The sequence below is a fragment of the Heptranchias perlo genome, unplaced genomic scaffold (genome assembly GCF_035084215.1).
Source record: "Heptranchias perlo isolate sHepPer1 unplaced genomic scaffold, sHepPer1.hap1 HAP1_SCAFFOLD_648, whole genome shotgun sequence".
Taxonomy (NCBI): Eukaryota; Metazoa; Chordata; class Chondrichthyes; order Hexanchiformes; family Hexanchidae; genus Heptranchias; species Heptranchias perlo.
In genome coordinates, this window is record NW_027139675.1 from 1 (window position 1) to 22,500 (window position 22,500).

At 51.4% G+C, this 22,500-nt stretch overlaps 1 protein-coding gene across 3 annotated transcripts in view; it reads left to right on the forward strand.

Annotated features, from left to right (window-relative positions):
• Window positions 1–2,222: 2,222 nt before the first annotated feature.
• LOC137318091 (membrane-associated guanylate kinase, WW and PDZ domain-containing protein 2-like) overlaps window positions 2,223–22,500 on the forward strand; it is a 46,680-nt gene continuing 26,402 nt past the window's right edge. For all 3 annotated transcript variants that reach the window (XM_067981064.1, XM_067981065.1, XM_067981066.1), the window contains exons 1-2: window positions 2,223–2,368; window positions 21,702–21,757. The gene's annotated coding sequence lies outside the window, so the exon portion shown is untranslated. The remainder of the gene's footprint in view (window positions 2,369–21,701; window positions 21,758–22,500) is intronic.

Here is a 22,500-nt window from a genome sequence, read left to right on the forward strand (position 1 = left end):
TTGTGGCCCTCGGCCCCCCCCTCCTGCGGCCCTCGCCCCCCCCCCTCCTGCGGCCCTCGCCCCCCCCCCTCCTGCGGCCCTCGCCCCCCCCCTCCTGCGGCCCTCGCCCCCCCCCTCCTGCGGCCCTCGCCCCCCCCTCCTGCGGCCCTCGCCCCCCCCCCTCCTGCGGCCCTCGCCCCCCCCCCTCCTGCGGCCCTCGCCCCCCCCCCTCCTGCGGCCCTCGCCCCCCCCTCCTGCGGCCCTCGCCCCCCCCTCCTGCGCCCTCGCCCCTCTGCGGCCCTCCCCCCCCTCCTGCGGCCCTCCCCCCCCCCTCCTGCGGCCCTCGCCCCCCCCTCCTGCGGCCCTCGCCCCCCCCCTCCTGCGGCCCTCGCCCCCCCCCTCCTGCGGCCCTCGCCCCCCCCCTCCTGCGGCCCTCGCCCCCCCCCCTCCTGCGGCCTCGCCCCCCCCCCTCCTGCGGCCCTCGCCCCCCCCCTCCTGCGGCCCTCGCCCCCCCCCTCCTGCGGCCCTCGCCCCCCCCCTCCTGCGGCCCTCGCCCCCCCCCCTCCTGCGGCCCTCGCCCCCCCCCTCCTGCGGCCCTCGCCCCCCCCCTCCTGCGGCCCTCGCCCCCCCCCCTCCTGCGGCCCTCGCCCCCCCCTCCTGCGGCCCTCGGCTCCCCCCCTCCTGCGGCCCTCGCCCCCCCCCTCCTGCGGCCCTCGCCCCCCCCTCCTGCGGCCCTCGCCCCCCCCCTCCTGCGGCCCTCGCCCCCCCCCTCCTGCGGCCCTCGGCCCCCCCCCTCCTGCGGCCCTCGGCCCCCCCCCCTCCTGCGGCCCTCGCCCCCCCCTCCTGCGGCCCTCGCTCCCCCCCTCCTGCGGCCCTCGCCCCCCCCTCCTGCGGCCCTCGGCCCCCCCCCTCCTGCGGCCCTCCCCCCCCCCCTCCTGCGGCCCTCGCCCCCCCCTCCTGCGGCCCTCGGCTCCCCCCCCTCCTGCGGCCCTCGCCCCCCCCCCTCCTGCGGCCCTCGCCCCCCCCCTCCTGCGGCCCTCGGCCCCCCCCCTCCTGCGGCCCTCGGCCCCCCCCCCCTCCTGCGGCCCTCGGCCCCCCCCCCTCCTGCGGCCCTCGGCCCCCCCCCCTCCTGCGGCCCTCGGCCCCCCCCCCCTCCTGCGGCCCTCGGCCCCCCCCCCCCTCCTGCGGCCCTCGGCCCCCCCCCCTCCTGCGGCCCTCGCCCCCCCCCCTCCCCCCTCCTGCGGCCCTCGGCCCCCCCCCCTCCTGCGGCCCCTCGCCCCCCCCCCCCTCCTGCGGCCCTCGGCCCCCCCCCCTCCTGCGGCCCTCGGCCCCCCCCCCCTCCTGCGGCCCTCGGCCCCCCCCCCTCCTGCGGCCCTCGGCCCCCCCCCCTCCTGCGGCCCTCGGCCCCCCCCCCTCCTGCGGCCCTCGGCCCCCCCCCTCCTGCGGCCCTCGGCCCCCCCCCCTCCTGCGGCCCTCGGCCCCCCCCCCTCCTGCGGCCCTCGGCCCCCCCCCCTCCTGCGGCCCTCGGCCCCCCCCCCCTCCTGCGGCCCTCGGCCCCCCCCCTCCTGCGGCCCTCGGCCCCCCCCCCGTCCTGCGGCCCTCGGCCCCCCCCGTCCTGCGGCCCTCGGCCCCCCCCCCCTCCATATTTAACAGGAAGTCTTCTGCGTTGCCAGGTAACTATTATGGAACGCCAGTGCCCCCCATTATCCCGGTGGACAGCGGCAGAAGCCCCCCCTGACCCCCACCCCTGACCCCCTCACGCTGAGGAGCCCCCAACGCAGCAAGTCTCTGCACAACCTGGAGAAGGGGTCAGGGGAGGCGGAAGACAGATCGATCGGAGGCGGCCGGCTGGAAGGGACTTCCCTCCGACAGGTGAGCAGAGAAGGGTTGTGGTGGGGGGGCCAGGGCGGGGGGCGGTGATGGCCTGTCTCCACCGTCAGTTTGGTTTCTGAAGTCAAACACCCAGCAGGAAAGGCCCAGGCTTCATATTCGGCCTGTGCTGGGTCGGCCTGGCGGGGGCCGGGCCCGATCTTGTCCTCCTCCCCCCCCCGGCTGGAGTCAGCGGGACAGTGATGAGGAGCAGGAACCAGGGCTGAATTGACCCTCCCTCACCCCAGAGGCCACACCGGGGGCCGAGAGGTCAAAGGTCGGGACCTGTGGCCCGGGAGCTCCCTGGGCTGGGCGGCCATCTTGGTGTGACCGGCGAGCGTGACTCACAGTGCGCCCCGTGATTCGCTGACAGGATCGACAGCAAACGTTAGCCCCGGACAGCCGGCTCCCATCGGCACCAATCGGAGTCCAGCGCTGGAGACGGGGACTGAGGGACACGGGACTGAGGCCAGAACACAGCCAGAAAACCGGGAACTGACCCCAACACGACGGGACAGAGGTATTGAGTTCACACACTTCATATATATCCCACACCCCTCACTGTAACACTCTGATATACCCCACACCCCTCACTGTAACACTCTGATATATCCCACACCCCTCACTGTAACACTCTGATATACCCACACCCCTCACTGTAACACTCTGATATATCCCACACCCCTCACTGTAACACTCTGATATATCCCACACCCCTCACTGTAACACTCTGATATATCCCACACCCCTCACTGTAACACTCTGATATACCCACACCCCTCACTGTAACACTCTGATATACCCACACCCCTCACTGTAACACTCTGATATACCCCACACCCCTCACTGTAACACTCTGATATACCCCACACCCCTCACTGTAACACTCTGATATACCCCACACCCCTCACTGCAACACTCTGATATATCCCACACTCCTCACTGTAACACTCTGATATATCCCACACCCTCACTGTAACACTCTGATATATCCCACACCCCTCACTGTAACACTCTGAAATATCCCACACCCCTCACTGTAACACTCTGATATATCCCACACCCCTCACTGTAACACTCTGATATATCCCACACCCCTCACTGTAACACTCTGATATATCCCACACCCCTCACTGTAACACTCTGATATATCCCACACCCTCACTGTAACACTCTGATATGCCCCACACCCCTCACTGTAACACTCTGATATATCCCACACCCCTCACTGTAACACTCTGATATATCCCACACCCCTCACTGTAACACTCTGATATATCCCACACCCCTCACAGTAACACTCTGATATATCCCACACCCTCACTGTAACACTCTGATATATCCCACACCCCTCACTGTAACACTCTGATATATCCCACACCCCTCACTGTAACACTCTGGTATATCCCACACCCCTCACTGTAACACTCTGATATACCCCACACCCCTCACTGTAACACTCTGATATATCCCACACCCCTCACTGTAACACTCTGATATACCCCACACCCCTCACTGTAACACTCTGATATATCCCACACCCCTCACTGTAACACTCTGATATACCCCACACCCCTCACTGTAACACTCTGATATACCCCACACCCCTCACTGTAACACTCTGATATATCCCACACCCCTCACTGCAACACTCTGATATATCCCACACCCCTCACTGTAACACTCTGATATATCCACACCCCTCATTGTAACACTCTGATATACCCCACACCCCTCACTGTAACACTCTGATATATCCCACACCCCTCACTGTAACACTCTGATATACCCACACCCCTCACTGTAACACTCTGATATATCCCACACCCTCACTGTAACACTCTGATATACCCCACACCCTCACTGTAACACTCTGATATATCCCACACCCCTCACTGTAACACTCTGATATATCCCACACCCCTCATTGTAACACTCTGATATACCCCACACCCCTCACTGTAACACTCTGATATATCCCACACCCCTCACTGTAACACTCTGATATATCCCACACCCCTCACTGTTACACTCTGATATACCCACACCCCTCACTGTAACACTCCGATATATCCCACACCCCTCACTGTAACACTCTGATATATCCCACACCCCTCACTGTAACACTCTGATATATCCCACACCCCTCACTGTAACACTCTGATATACCCCACACCCCTCACTGTAACACTCTGATATATCCACACCCCTCACTGTAACACTCTGATATATCCCACACCCCTCACTGTAACACTCTGATATACCCCACACCCCTCACTGTAACACTCTGATATACCCCACACCCCTCACTGTAACACTCTGATATATCCTTGATATATCCCACACCCCTCACTGTAACACTCTGATATACCCACACCCCTCACTGTAACACACTGATATACCCCACACCCCTCACTGTAACACTCTGATATACCCCACACCCCTCACTGCAACACTCCGATATATCCCACACCCCTCACTGTAACACTCTGATATACTCCACATCCCTCACTGTAACACTCTGATATATCCCACACCCCTCACTGCAACACTCCGATATACCCACACCCTCACTGTAACACTCTGATATATCCCACACCCCTCACTGTAACACTCTGATATATCCCACACCCCTCACTGCAACACTCCGATATACCCCACACCCCTCACTGTAACTCTGATATATCCCACGCCCCTCACTGTAACACTCTGATATACCCCGCACCCCTCACTGTAACACTCTGATATACCCCACACCCCTCACTGTAACTCTGATATATCCCACACCCCTCACTGCAACACTCTGATATACCCCGCACCCCTCACTGTAACACTCTGATATACACCACACCCCTCACTGTAACACTCTGATATATCCCACACCCCTCACTGTAACACTCTGATATACCCCACACCCCTCACTGTAACACTCTGATATATCCCACACCCCTCACTGTAACACTCTGATATATCCCACACCCCTCACTGTAACACTCTGATATACCCCACACCCCTCACTGTAACACTCTGATATATCCCACACTCCTCACTGTAACACTCTGATATATCCCACACCCCTCACTGTAACACTCTGATATATCCCACACCCCTCACTGTAACACTCTGATATACCCCACACCCCTCACTGTAACACTCTGATATACCCCACACCCCTCACTGTAACACTCTGATATACCCCACACCCCTCACTGCAACACTCTGATATACCCCACACCCCTCACTGTAACACTCTGATATATCCCACACCCCTCACTGTAACACTCTGATATATCCCACACCCCTCACTGCAACACTCCGATATACCCCACACCCCTCACTGTAACTCTGATATATCCCACATCCCTCACTGTAACAGTCTGATATATCCCACACCCCTCACTGTAACACTCTGATATATCCCACACCCCTCACTGTAACACTCTGATATATCCGACACCCCTCACTGTAACACACTGATATATCCCACACCCCTCACTGTAACACTCTGATATACCCCACACCCCTCACTGTAACACTCTGATATATCCCACACCCCTCACTGTAACACTCTGATATATCCCACACCCCTCACTGTAACACTGATATATCCCACACCCCTCACTGTAACACTCTGATATATCCCACACCCCTCACTGTAACACTCTGATATATCCCACACCCCTCACTGTAACACTCTGATGTATCCCACACCCCTCACTGTAACACTCTGATATACCCCACACCCCTCACTGTAACACTCTGATATACCCCACACCCCTCACTGTAACACTCTGATATACCCCACACCCCTCACTGTAACACTCTGATATATCCCACACCCCTCACTGTAACACTCTGATATACCCCACACCCCTCACTGTAACACTCTGATATATCCCACACCCCTCACTGTAACACTCTGATATATCCCACACCCCTCACTGTAACACTGATATATCCCACACCCCTCACTGTAACACTCTGATATATCCCACACCCCTCACTGTAACACTCTGATATACCCCACAACCCTCACTGTAACACTCTGATATACCCCACACCCCTCACTGTAACACTCTGATATATCCCACACCCCTCACTGTAACACTCTGATATACCCACACCCCTCACTGTAACACTCTGATATATCCCACACCCCTCACTGTAACACTCTGATATATCCCACACCCCTCACTGTAACACTGATATATCCCACACCCCTCACTGTAACACTCTGATATACCCCACACCCCTCACTGTAACACTCTGATATATCCCACACCCCTCACTGTAACACTCTGATATATCCCACACCCCTCACTGTAACACTCTGATATATCCCACACCCCTCACTGTAACACTCTGATATACCCCACACCCCTCACTGTAACACTCTGATATATCCCACACCCCTCACTGTAACACTCTGATATATCCCACACCCCTCACTGTAACACTCTGATATACCCCACACCCCTCACTGTAACACTCTGATATATCCCACACCCCTCACTGTAACACTCTGATATACCCCACACCCCTCACTGTAACACACTGATATACCCCACACCCCTCACTGTAACACTCTGATATACCCCACACCCCTCACTGCAACACTCCGATATACCCCACACCCCTCACTGTAACACTCTGATATATCCCACACCCCTCACTGTAACACTCTGATATATCCCACACCCCTCACTGCAACACTCCGATATACCCCACACCCCTCACTGTAACTCTGATATATCCCACACCCCTCACTGTAACACTCTGATATACCCCACACCCCTCACTGTAACACTCTGATATACACCACACCCCTCACTGTAACACTCTGATATATCCCACACCCCTCACTGTAACACTCTGATATACCCCACACCCCTCACTGTAACACTCTGATATATCCCACACTCCTCACTGTAACACTCTGATATATCCCACACTCCTCACTGTAACACTCTGATATATCCCACACCCCTCACTGTAACACTCTGATATATCCCACACCCCTCACTGTAACACTCTGATATACCCCACACCCCTCACTGTAACACTCTGATATACCCCACACCCCTCACTGTAACACTCTGATATACCCACACCCCTCACTGCAACACTCTGATATACCCCACACCCCTCACTGTAACACTCTGATATATCCCACACCCCTCACTGTAACACTCTGATATATCCCACACCCTCACTGCAACACTCCGATATACCCACACCCCTCACTGTAACTCTGATATATCCCACACCCCTCACTGTAACACTCTGATATACCCACACCCCTCACTGTAACACTCTGATATATCCGACACCCCTCACTGTAACACTCTGATATATCCCACATCCCTCACTGTAACAGTCTGATATATCCACACCCCTCACTGTAACACTCTGATATATCCACACCCCTCACTGTAACACTCTGATATATCCGACACCCCTCACTGTAACACACTGATATATCCCACACCCCTCACTGTAACACTCTGATATACCCCACACCCCTCACTGTAACACTCTGATATATCCCACACCCCTCACTGTAACACTCTGATATATCCCACACCCCTCACTGTAACACTGATATATCCCACACCCCTCACTGTAACACTCTGATATATCCCACACCCATCACTGTAACACTCTGATATATCCCACACCCCTCACTGTAACACTCTGATATATCCCACACTCCTCACTGTAACACTCTGATATATCCCACACCCCTCACTGTAACACTCTGATATATCCCACACCCCTCACTGTAACACTCTGATGTATCCCACACCCCTCACTGTAACACTCTGATATATCCCACACCCCTCACTGTAACACTCTGATATATCCCACACCCCTCACTGTAACACTCTGATATATCCCACACCCTCACTGTAACACTCTGATATACCCCACACCCCTCACTGTAACACTCTGATATACCCCACACCCCTCACTGTAACACTCTGATATACCCCACACCCCTCACTGTAACACTCTGATATATCCCACACCCCTCACTGTAACACTCTGATATACCCACACCCCTCACTGTAACACTCTGATATATCCCACACCCCTCACTGTAACACTCTGATATATCCCACACCCCTCACTGTAAAACTGATATATCCCACACCCCTCACTGTAACACTCTGATATATCCCACACCCCTCACTGTAACACTCTGATATACCCACAACCCTCACTGTAACACTCTGATATACCCCACACCCCTCACTGTAACACTCTGATATATCCCACACCCCTCACTGTAACACTCTGATATACCCCACACCCCTCACTGTAACACTCTGATATATCCCACACCCCTCACTGTAACACTCTGATATATCCCACACCCCTCACTGTAACACTGATATATCCCACACCCCTCACTGTAACACTCTGATATACCCCAACACCCCTCAATGTAACACTCTGATATATCCCACACCCCTCACTGTAACACTCTGATATATCCCACACCCCTCACTGTAACACTCTGATATATCCCACACCCCTCACTGTAACACTCTGATATACCCCACACCCCTCACTGTAACACTCTGATATATCCCACACCCCTCACTGTAACACTCTGATATACCCTACACCCCTCACTGTAACACTCTGATATATCCACACCCCTCACTGTAACACTCTGATATACCCCACACCCCTCACTGTAACACTCTGTTATATCCCACACCCCTCACTGTAACACTCTGATATACCCACACCCCTCACTGTAACACTCTGATATACCCCACACCCCTCACTGTAACACTCTGATATATCCCACACTCCTCACTGTAACACTCTGATATATCCCACACCCCTCACTGTAACACTCTGATAAACCCACACCCCTCACTGTAACACTCTGATATACCCCACACCCCTCACTGTAACACTCTGATATACCCCACACCCCTCACTGTAACACCTGATATATCCCACACCCCTCACTGTAACACTCTGATATACCCCACACCCCTCACTGTAACACTCTGATATACCCCACACCCCTCACTGTAACACTCTGATATATCCCACACCCCTCACTGTAACACTGATATATCCCACACCCCTCACTGTAACACTCTGATATATCCCACACCCCTCACTGTAACACTCTGATATATCCCACACCCCTCACTGTAACACTCTGATATATCCCACACTCCTCACTGTAACACTCTGATATATCCCACACCCCTCACTGTAACACTCTGATATATCCCACACCCCTCACTGTAACACTCTGATATATCCCACACCCCTCACTGTAACACTCTGATATATCCCACACCCCTCACTGTAACACTCTGATATATCCCACACCCCTCACTGTAACACTCTGATATATCCCACACCCCTCACTGCAACACTCCGATATACCCCACACCCCTCACTGTAACTCTGATATATCCCACGCCCCTCACTGTAACACTCTGATATACCCCGCACCCCTCACTGTAACACTCTGATATACCCCACACCCCTCACTGTAACTCTGATATATCCCACACCCCTCACTGCAACACTCTGATATATCCCACACCCCTCACTGTAACACTCTGATATACCCCACACCCCTCACTGTAACACTCTGATATACCCCACACCCCTCACTGTAACACTCTGATATACCCCACACCCCTCACTGCAACACTCTGATATACCCCACACCCCTCACTGTAACACTCTGATATATCCCACACCCCTCACTGTAACACTCTGATATACCCCACACCCCTCACTGTAACACTCTGATATATCCCACACTCCTCACTGTAACACTCTGATATATCCCACACCCCTCACTGTAACACTCTGATATATCCACACCCCTCACTGTAACACTCTGATATACCCCACACCCCTCACTGTAACACTCTGATATACCCCACACCCCTCACTGTAACACTCTGATATACCCCACACCCCTCACTGCAACACTCTGATATACCCCACACCCCTCACTGTAACACTCTGATATATCCCACACCCCTCACTGTAACACTCTGATATATCCCCACACCCCTCACTGCAACACTCCGATATACCCACACCCCTCACTGTAACTCTGATATATCCCACATCCCCTCACTGTAACAGTCTGATATATCCCCCACCCCTCACTGTAACACACTGATATATCCCACACCCCTCACTGTAACACTCTGATATACCCCACACCCCTCACTGTAACACTCTGATATATCCCACACCCCTCACTGTAACACTCTGATATATCCCCACACCCCTCACTGTAACACTGATATATCCCACACCCCTCACTGTAACACTCTGATATATCCCACACCCCTCACTGTAACACTCTGATATATCCCACACCCCTCACTGTAACACTCTGATATATCCCACACTCCTCACTGTAACACTCTGATATATCCCACACCCCTCACTGTAACACTCTGATATATCCCACACCCCTCACTGTAACACTCTGATATATCCCACACCCCTCACTGTAACACTCTGATATATCCCACACCCCTCACTGTAACACTCTGATATATCCCACACCCCTCACTGTAACACTCTGATATATCCCACACCCCTCACTGTAACACTCTGATATACCCACACCCCTCACTGTAACACTCTGATATAACCCACACCCCTCACTGTAACACTCTGATATACCCACACCCCTCACTGTAACACTCTGATATATCCCACACCCCTCACTGTAACACTCTGATATACCCCACACCCCTCACTGTAACACTCTGATATATCCCACACCCCTCACTGTAACACTCTGATATATCCCACACCCTCACTGTAACACTGATATATCCCACACCCCTCACTGTAACACTCTGATATATCCCACACCCCTCACTGTAACACTCTGATATACCCCACAACCCTCACTGTAACACTCTGATATACCCCACACCCCTCACTGTAACACTCTGATATATCCCACACCCCTCACTGTAACACTCTGATATATCCCACACCCCTCACTGTAACACTCTGATATATCCCACACCCCTCACTGTAACACTCTGATATATCCCACACCCCTCACTGTAACACTGATATATCCCACACCCCTCACTGTAACACTCTGATATACCCACACCCCTCACTGTAACACTCTGATATATCCCACACCCCTCACTGTAACACTCTGATATACCCCACACCCTCACTGTAACACTCTGATATATCCCACACCCCTCACTGTAACACTCTGATATATCCCACACCCCTCACTGTAACACTCTGATATATCCCACACCCCTCACTGTAACACTCTGATATATCCCACACCCCTCACTGTAACACTCTGATATATCCCACACCCCTCACTGTAACACTCTGATATATCCCACACCCCTCACTGTAACACTCTGATATATCCCACACCCCTCACTGTAACACTCTGATATACCCACACCCCTCACTGTAACACTCTGATATATCCCACACTCCTCACTGTAACACTCTGATATATCCCACACCCCTCACTGTAACACTCTGATATATCCCACACCCCTCACTGTAACACTCTGATATATCCCACACCCCTCACTGTAACACTCTGATATATCCCACACCCCTCACTGTAACACTCTGATATATCCCACACCCCTCACTGTAACACTCTGATATATCCCACACCCCTCACTGTAACACTCTGATATATCCCACACCCCTCACTGTAACACTCTGATATACCCCACACCCCTCACTGTAACACTCTGATATATCCCACACCCCTCACTGTAACACTCTGATATACCCTACACCCCTCACTGTAACACTCTGATATATCCCACACCCCTCACTGTAACACTCTGATATACCCCACACCCCTCACTGTAACACTCTGTTATATCCCACACCCCTCACTGTAACACTCTGATATACCCCACACCCCTCACTGTAACACTCTGATATACCCCACACCCCTCACTGTAACACTCTGATATATCCCCACACCTCCTCACTGTAACACTCTGATATATCCCACACCCCTCACTGTAACACTCTGATATACCCCACACCCCTCACTGTAACACTCTGATATACCCCACACCCCTCACTGTAACACTCTGATATACCCCACACCCCTCACTGTAACACACTGATATATCCCACACCCCTCACTGTAACACTCTGATATACCCCACACCCCTCACTGTAACACTCTGATATACCCCACACCCCTCACTGTAACACTCTGATATATCCCACACCCCTCACTGTAACACTGATATATCCCACACCCCTCACTGTAACACTCTGATATATCCCACACCCCTCACTGTAACACTCTGATATATCCCACACCCCTCACTGTAACACTCTGATATATCCACACCTCCTCACTGTAACACTCTGATATATCCCACACCCCTCACTGTAACACTCTGATATATCCCACACCCCTCACTGTAACACTCTGATATATCCCACACCCCTCACTGTAACACTCTGATATACCCCACACCCCTCACTGTAACACTCTGATATACCCACACCCCTCACTGTAACACTCTGATATATCCCACACCCCTCACTGTAACACTCTGATATACCCCACACCCCTCACTGTAACACTCTGATATATCCCACACCCCTCACTGTAACACTCTGATATATCCCACACCCCTCACTGTAACACTGATATATCCCACACCCCTCACTGTAACACTCTGATATATCCCACACCCCTCACTGTAACACTCTGATATACCCCACACCCCTCACTGTAACACTTCTGATATACCCCACACCCCTCACTGTAACACTCTGATATATCCCACACCCCTCACTGTAACACTCTGATATACCCCACACCCCTCACTGTAACACTCTGATATATCCCACACCCCTCACTGTAACACTCTGATATATCCCACACCCCTCACTGTAACACTGATATATCCCACACCCCTCACTGTAACACTCTGATATATCCCACACCCCTCACTGTAACACTCTGATATACCCCACAACCCTCACTGTAACACTCTGATATACCCACACCCCTCACTGTAACACTCTGATATATCCCACACCCCTCACTGTAACACTCTGATATATCCCACACCCCTCACTGTAACACTCTGATATATCCCACACCCCTCACTGTAACACTCTGATATATCCCACACCCCTCACTGTAACACTCTGATATACCCCACACCCCTCACTGTAACACTCTGATATATCCCACACCCCTCACTGTAACACTCTGATATATCCCACACCCCTCACTGTAACACTCTGATATATCCCACACCCCTCACTGTAACACTCTGATATACCCCACACCCCTCACTGTAACACTCTGATATATCCCACACCCCTCACTGTAACACTCTGATATATCCCACACCCCTCACTGTAACACTCTGATATATCCCACACCCCTCACTGTAACACTCTGATATATCCCACACCCCTCACTGTAACACTCTGATATATCCCACACCCCTCACTGTAACACTCTGATATATCCCACACCCCTCACTGTAACACTCTGATATACCCCACACCCCTCACTGTAACACTCTGATATATCCCACACCCCTCACTGTAACACTCTGATATACCCCACACCCCTCACTGTAACACTCTGATATACCCCACACCCCTCACTGTAACACTCTGATATATCCCACACCCCTCACTGTAACACTCTGATATATCCCACACCCCTCACTGTAACACTCTGATATACCCCACACCCCTCACTGTAACACTCTGATATACCCCACACCCCTCACTGTAACACTCTGATATACCCCACACCCCTCACTGTAACACACTGATATATCCCACACCCCTCACTGTAACACTCTGATATACCCCACACCCCTCACTGTAACACTCTGATATACCCCACACCCCTCACTGTAACACTCTGATATATCCCACACCCCTCACTGTAACACTGATATATCCCACACCCCTCACTGTAACACTCTGATATATCCCACACCCCTCACTGTAACACTCTGATATATCCCACACCCCTCACTGTAACACTCTGATATATCCCACACCCCTCACTGTAACACTCTGATATATCCCACACCCCTCACTGTAACACTCTGATATATCCCACACCCCTCACTGTAACACTCTGATATACCCCACACCCCTCACTGTAACACTCTGATATATCCCACACCCCTCACTGTAACACTCTGATATATCCCACACCCCTCACTGTAACACTCTGATATACCCCACACCCCTCACTGTAACACTCTGATATACCCCACACCCCTCACTGTAACACTCTGATATACCCCACACCCCTCACTGCAACACTCTGATATACCCCACACCCCTCACTGTAACACTCTGATATATCCCACACCCCTCACTGTAACACTCTGATATATCCCACACCCCTCACTGCAACACTCGATATACCCCACACCCCTCACTGTAACTCTGATATATCCCACATCCCTCACTGTAACAGTCTGATATATCCCACACCCCTCACTGTAACACTCTGATATATCCCACACCCCTCACTGTAACACTCTGATATATCCGACACCCCTCACTGTAACACACTGATATATCCCACACCCCTCACTGTAACACTCTGATATACCCCACACCCCTCACTGTAACACTCTGATATATCCCACACCCCTCACTGTAACACTCTGATATATCCACACCCCTCACTGTAACACTGATATATCCCACACCCCTCACTGTAACACTCTGATATATCCCACACCCCTCACTGTAACACTCTGATATATCCCACACCCCTCACTGTAACACTCTGATATATCCCACACTCCTCACTGTAACACTCTGATATATCCCACACCCCTCACTGTAACACTCTGATATATCCCACACCCCTCACTGTAACACTCTGATGTATCCCACACCCCTCACTGTAACACTCTGATATATCCCACACCCCTCACTGTAACACTCTGATATATCCCACACCCCTCACTGTAACACTCTGATATATCCCACACCCCTCACTGTAACACTCTGATATACCCCACACCCCTCACTGTAACACTCTGATATACCCCACACCCCTCACTGTAACACTCTGATATACCCCACACCCCTCACTGTAACACTCTGATATATCCCACACCCCTCACTGTAACACTCTGATATACCCCACACCCCTCACTGTAACACTCTGATATATCCCACACCCCTCACTGTAACACTCTGATATATCCCACACCCCTCACTGTAACACTGATATATCCCACACCCCTCACTGTAACACTCTGATATATCCCACACCCCTCACTGTAACACTCTGATATACCCCACAACCCTCACTGTAACACTCTGATATACCCCACACCCCTCACTGTAACACTCTGATATATCCCACACCCCTCACTGTAACACTCTGATATATCCCACACCCCTCACTGTAACACTGTGATATATCCCACACCCCTCACTGTAACACTGTGATATATCCCACACCCCTCACTGTAACACTGATATATCCCACACCCCTCACTGTAACACTCTGATATACCCCACACCCCTCACTGTAACACTCTGATATATCCCACACCCCTCACTGTAACACTCTGATATACCCCACACCCCTCACTGTAACACTCTGATATATCCCACACCCCTCACTGTAACACTCTGATATATCCCACACCCCTCACTGTAACACTCTGATATATCCCACACCCCTCACTGTAACACTCTGATATATCCCACACCCCTCACTGTAACACTCTGATATATCCCACACCCCTCACTGTAACACTCTGATATACCCCACACCCCTCACTGTAACACTCTGATATATCCCACACCCCTCACTGTAACACTCTGATATACCCTACACCCCTCACTGTAACACTCTGATATATCCCACACCCCTCACTGTAACACTCTGATATACCCCACACCCCTCACTGTAACACTCTGTTATATCCCACACCCCTCACTGTAACACTCTGATATACCCCACACCCCTCACTGTAACACTCTGATATACCCCACACCCCTCACTGTAACACTCTGATATATCCCACACTCCTCACTGTAACACTCTGATATATCCCACACCCCTCACTGTAACACTCTGATATACCCCACACCCCTCACTGTAACACTCTGATATACCCCACACCCCTCACTGTAACACTCTGATATACCCCACACCCCTCACTGTAACACACTGATATATCCCACACCCCTCACTGTAACACTCTGATATACCCCACACCCCTCACTGTAACACTCTGATATACCCCACACCCCTCACTGTAACACTCTGATATATCCCACACCCCTCACTGTAACACTGATATATCCCACACCCCTCACTGTAACACTCTGATATCCCACACCCTCACTGTAACACTCTGATATATCCCACACCCCTCACTGTAACACTCTGATATATCCCACACCCCTCACTGTAACACTCTGATATATCCCACACCCCTCACTGTAACACTCTGATATACCCCACACCCCTCACTGTAACACTCTGATATACCCCACACCCCTCACTGTAACACTCTGATATACCCCACACCCCTCACTGTAACACTCTGATATACCCCACACCCCTCACTGTAACACTCTGATATATCCCACACTCCTCACTGTAACACTCTGATATATCCCACACCCCTCACTGTAACACTCTGATATACCCCACACCCCTCACTGTAACACTCTGATATACCCCACACCCCTCACTGTAACACTCTGATATACCCCACACCCCTCACTGTAACACACTGATATATCCCACACCCCTCACTGTAACACTGATATATCCCACACCCCTCACTGTAACACTCTGATATATCCCACACCCCTCACTGTAACACTGATATATCCACACCCCTCACTGTAACACTCTGATATATCCCACACCCCTCACTGTAACACTCTGATATATCCCACACCCCTCACTGTAACACTCTGATATCCCACACTCCTCACTGTAACACTCTGATATATCCCACACCCCTCACTGTAACACTCTGATATATCCCACACCCCTCACTGTAACACTCTGATGTATCCCACACCCCTCACTGTAACACTCTGATATATCCCACACCCCTCACTGTAACACTCTGATATATCCCACACCCCTCACTGTAACACTCTGATATATCCCACACCCCTCACTGTAACACTCTGATATACCCCACACCCCTCACTGTAACACTCTGATATACCCCACACCCCTCACTGTAACACTCTGATATACCCCACACCCCTCACTGTAACACTCTGATATATCCCACACCCCTCACTGTAACACTCTGATATACCCCACACCCCTCACTGTAACACTCTGATATATCCCACACCCCTCACTGTAACACTCTGATATATCCCACACCCCTCACTGTAACACTGATATATCCCACACCCCTCACTGTAACACTCTGATATATCCCACACCCCTCACTGTAACACTCTGATATACCCCACACCCCTCACTGTAACACTCTGATATACCCCACACCCCTCACTGTAACACTCTGATATATCCCACACCCCTCACTGTAACACTCTGATATATCCCACACCCCTCACTGTAACACTGTGATATATCCCACACCCCTCACTGTAACACTGTGATATATCCCACACCCCTCACTGTAACACTGATATATCCCACACCCCTCACTGTAACACTCTGATATACCCCACACCCCTCACTGTAACACTCTGATATATCCCACACCCCTCACTGTAACACTCTGATATACCCACACCCCTCACTGTAACACTCTGATATATCCCACACCCCTCACTGTAACACTCTGATATATCCCACACCCCTCACTGTAACACTCTGATATATCCCACACCCCTCACTGTAACACTCTGATATATCCCACACCCCTCACTGTAACACTCTGATATATCCCACACCCCTCACTGTAACACTCTGATATACCCCACACCCCTCACTGTAACACTCTGATATATCCCACACCCCTCACTGTAACACTCTGATATACCCTACACCCCTCACTGTAACACTCTGATATATCCCACACCCCTCACTGTAACACTCTGATATACCCCACACCCCTCACTGTAACACTCTGTTATATCCCACACCCCTCACTGTAACACTCTGATATACCCCACACCCCTCACTGTAACACTCTGATATACCCCACACCCCTCACTGTAACACTCTGATATATCCCACACTCCTCACTGTAACACTCTGATATATCCCACACCCCTCACTGTAACACTCTGATATACCCCACACCCCTCACTGTAACACTCTGATATACCCACCCCACTACCTGAAACCCCTCACTGTAACACTCTGATATATCCCACACCCCTCACTGTAACACTCTGATATATCCCACACCCCTCACTGTAACACTCTGATATACCCCACACCCCTCACTGTAACACTCTGATATACCCCACACCCCTCACTGTAACACTCTGATATATCCCACACCCCTCACTGTAACACTGATATATCCCACACCCCTCACTGTAACACTCTGATATATCCCACACCCCTCACTGTAACACTCTGATATATCCCACACCCCTCACTGTAACACTCTGATATATCCCACACCCCTCACTGTAACACTCTGATATATCCCACACCCCTCACTGTAACACTCTGATATACCCCACACCCCTCACTGTAACACTCTGATATACCCCACACCCCTCACTGTAACACTCTGATATACCCCACACCCCTCACTGTAACACTCTGATATACCCCACACCCCTCACTGTAACACTCTGATATATCCCACACCCTCACTGTAACACTCTGATATATCCCACACCCCTCACTGTAACACTCTGATATACCCCACACCCCTCACTGTAACACTCTGATATACCCCACACCCCTCACTGTAACACTCTGATATACCCACACCCCTCACTGTAACACTCTGATATATCCCACACCCCTCACTGTAACACTCTGATATATCCCACACCCCTCACTGTAACACTCTGATATATCCCACACCCCTCACTGTAACACTCTGATATATCCCACACCCCTCACTGTAACACTCTGATATATCCCACACCCCTCACTGTAACACTCTGATATATCCCACACCCCTCACTGTAACACTCTGATATATCCCACACCCCTCACTGTAACACTCTGATATACCCCACACCCCTCACTGTAACACTCTGATATACCCCACACCCCTCACTGTAACACTCTGATATACCCCACACCCCTCACTGTAACACTCTGATATACCCCACACCCCTCACTGTAACACTCTGATATATCCCACACCCCTCACTGTAACACTCTGATATACCCCACACCCCTCACTGTAACACTCTGATATATCCCACACCCCTCACTGTAACACTCTGATATATCCCACACCCCTCACTGTAACACTGATATATCCCACACCCCTCACTGTAACACTCTGATATATCCCACACCCCTCACTGTAACACTCTGATATACCCCACACCCCTCACTGTAACACTCTGATATACCCCACACCCCTCACTGTAACACTCTGATATATCCCACACCCCTCACTGTAACACTCTGATATACCCCACACCCCTCACTGTAACACTCTGATATACCCCACACCCCTCACTGTCACACTCTGATATATCCCACACCCCTCACTGTAACACTCTGATATATCCCACACCCCTCACTGTAACACTGATATATCCCACACCCCTCACTGTAACACTCTGATATATCCCACACCCCTCACTGTAACACTCTGATATACCCCACAACCCTCACTGTAACACTCTGATATACCCCACACCCCTCACTGTAACACTCTGATATATCCCACACCCCTCACTGTAACACTCTGATATACCCCACACCCCTCACTGTAACACTCTGATATATCCCCACACCCCTCACTGTAACACTCTGATATATCCCACACCCCTCACTGTAACACTGATATATCCCACACCCCTCACTGTAACACTCTGATATACCCCACACCCCTCACTGTAACACTCTGATATATCCCACACCCCTCACTGTAACACTCTGATATATCCCACACCCCTCACTGTAACACTCTGATATATCCCACACCCCTCACTGTAACACTCTGATATACCCACACCCCTCACTGTAACACTCTGATATATCCCACACCCCTCACTGTAACACTCTGATATATCCCACACCCCTCACTGTAACACTCTGATATATCCCACACCCCTCACTGTAACACTCTGATATATCCCACACCCTCACTGTAACACTCTGATATACCCCACACCCCTCACTGTAACACTCTGATATACCCCACACCCCTCACTGTAACACTCTGATATATCCCACACCCCTCACTGTAACACTGATATATCCCACACCCCTCACTGTAACACTCTGATATATCCCACACCCCTCACTGTAACACTCTGATATATCCCACACCCCTCACTGTAACACTCTGATATATCCCACACCCCTCACTGTAACACTCTGATATATCCCACACCCCTCACTGTAACACTCTGATATACCCCACACCCCTCACTGTAACACTCTGATATACCCCACACCCCTCACTGTAACACTCTGATATACCCCACACCCCTCACTGTAACACTCTGATATATCCCACACCCCTCACTGTAACACTCTGATATACCCCACACCCCTCACTGTAACACTCTGATATATCCCACACCCCTCACTGTAACACTCTGATATATCCCACACCCCTCACTGTAACACTGATATATCCCACACCCCTCACTGTAACACTCTGATATATCCCACACCCCTCACTGTAACACTCTGATATACCCCACAACCCTCACTGTAACACTCTGATATACCCCACACCCCTCACTGTAACACTCTGATATATCCCACACCCCTCACTGTAACACTCTGATATACCCCACACCCCTCACTGTAACACTCTGATATATCCACACCCCTCACTGTAACACTCTGATATATCCCACACCCCTCACTGTAACACTGATATATCCCACACCCCTCACTGTAACACTCTGATATACCCCACACCCTCACTGTAACACTCTGATATATCCCACACCCCTCACTGTAACACTCTGATATATCCCACACCCCTCACTGTAACACTCTGATATATCCCACACCCCTCACTGTAACACTCTGATATACCCCACACCCCTCACTGTAACACTCTGATATATCCCACACCCCTCACTGTAACACTCTGATATATCCCACACCCCTCACTGTAACACTCTGATATATCCCACACCCCTCACTGTAACACTCTGATATATCCCACACCCTCACTGTAACACTCTGATATATCCCACACCCCTCACTGTAACACTCTGATATATCCCACACCCCTCTCTGTAACACTCTGATATACCCACACCCCTCACTGTAACACTCTGATATATCCCACACCCCTCACTGTAACACTCTGATATACCCTACACCCCTCACTGTAACACTCTGATATATCCCACACCCCTCACTGTAACACTCTGATATACCCCACACCCCTCACTGTAACACTCTGATATACCCCACACCCCTCACTGTAACACTCTGATATATCCCACACCCCTCACCGTAACACTCTGATATACCCCACACCCCTCACTGTAACACTCTGATATATCCCACACCCCTCACCGTAACACTCTGATATACCCCACACCCCTCACCGTAACACTCTGATATATCCCCACACCCCTCACTGTAACACTCTGATATATCCCACACCCCTCACCGTAACACTCTGATATACCCCACACCCCTCACTGTAACTGACATCTTTGTTAATTTCTTGCAGCCATCAAAGCAAACAGACCCTGGGGCGACCAGACGTCTCTGCCCTAATAGGAAAGGGTGAGTGTTTGCCCAGGACCCTTACCCCCAGACATGGCCGTACAGTCCCAGACAGGAGTGAATCGTTCCCTTTTACCCACTGTGTACTGTACATGTACAGGAGCTGACACTGAGACACACACGGGCCGTCCAGTCCCAGACAGGAGTGAATCATTCCCTTTTACCCGCTGTGTACTGTACATGTACAGGAGCTGACACTGAGACACACACGGGCCGTACAGTCCCAGACAGGAGTGAATCGTTCCCTTTTACCCACTGTGCACTGTCCATGTACAGGAGCTGACACTGAGACACACACGGGGCCGTACAGTCCCAGACAGGAGTGAATCGTTCCCTTTTACCCACTGTGCACTGTCCCATGTACAGGAGCTGACACTGAGACACACACGGGCCGTACAGTACCAGACAGGAGGAATCGTTCCCTTTTACCCACTGTGTACTGTCCATGTACAGGAGCTGACACTGAGACACACACGGGGCCGTACAGTCCCAGACAGGAGTGAATCGTTCCCTTTTACCCACTGTGTACTGTACATGTACAGGAGCTGACACTGAAACACACACGGGGCCGTACAGTCCCAGACAGGAGTGAATCGTTCCCTTTTACCCACTGTGTACTGTACATGTACAGGAGCTCACACTGAGACACACATGGGCTAGAGTCTGGGATCAGTCCCACCTCACTGAATCACTTGCGTGTTGCTTTGTAAACCTTCCATTATTATAGTCTGAAACTTGTCTCT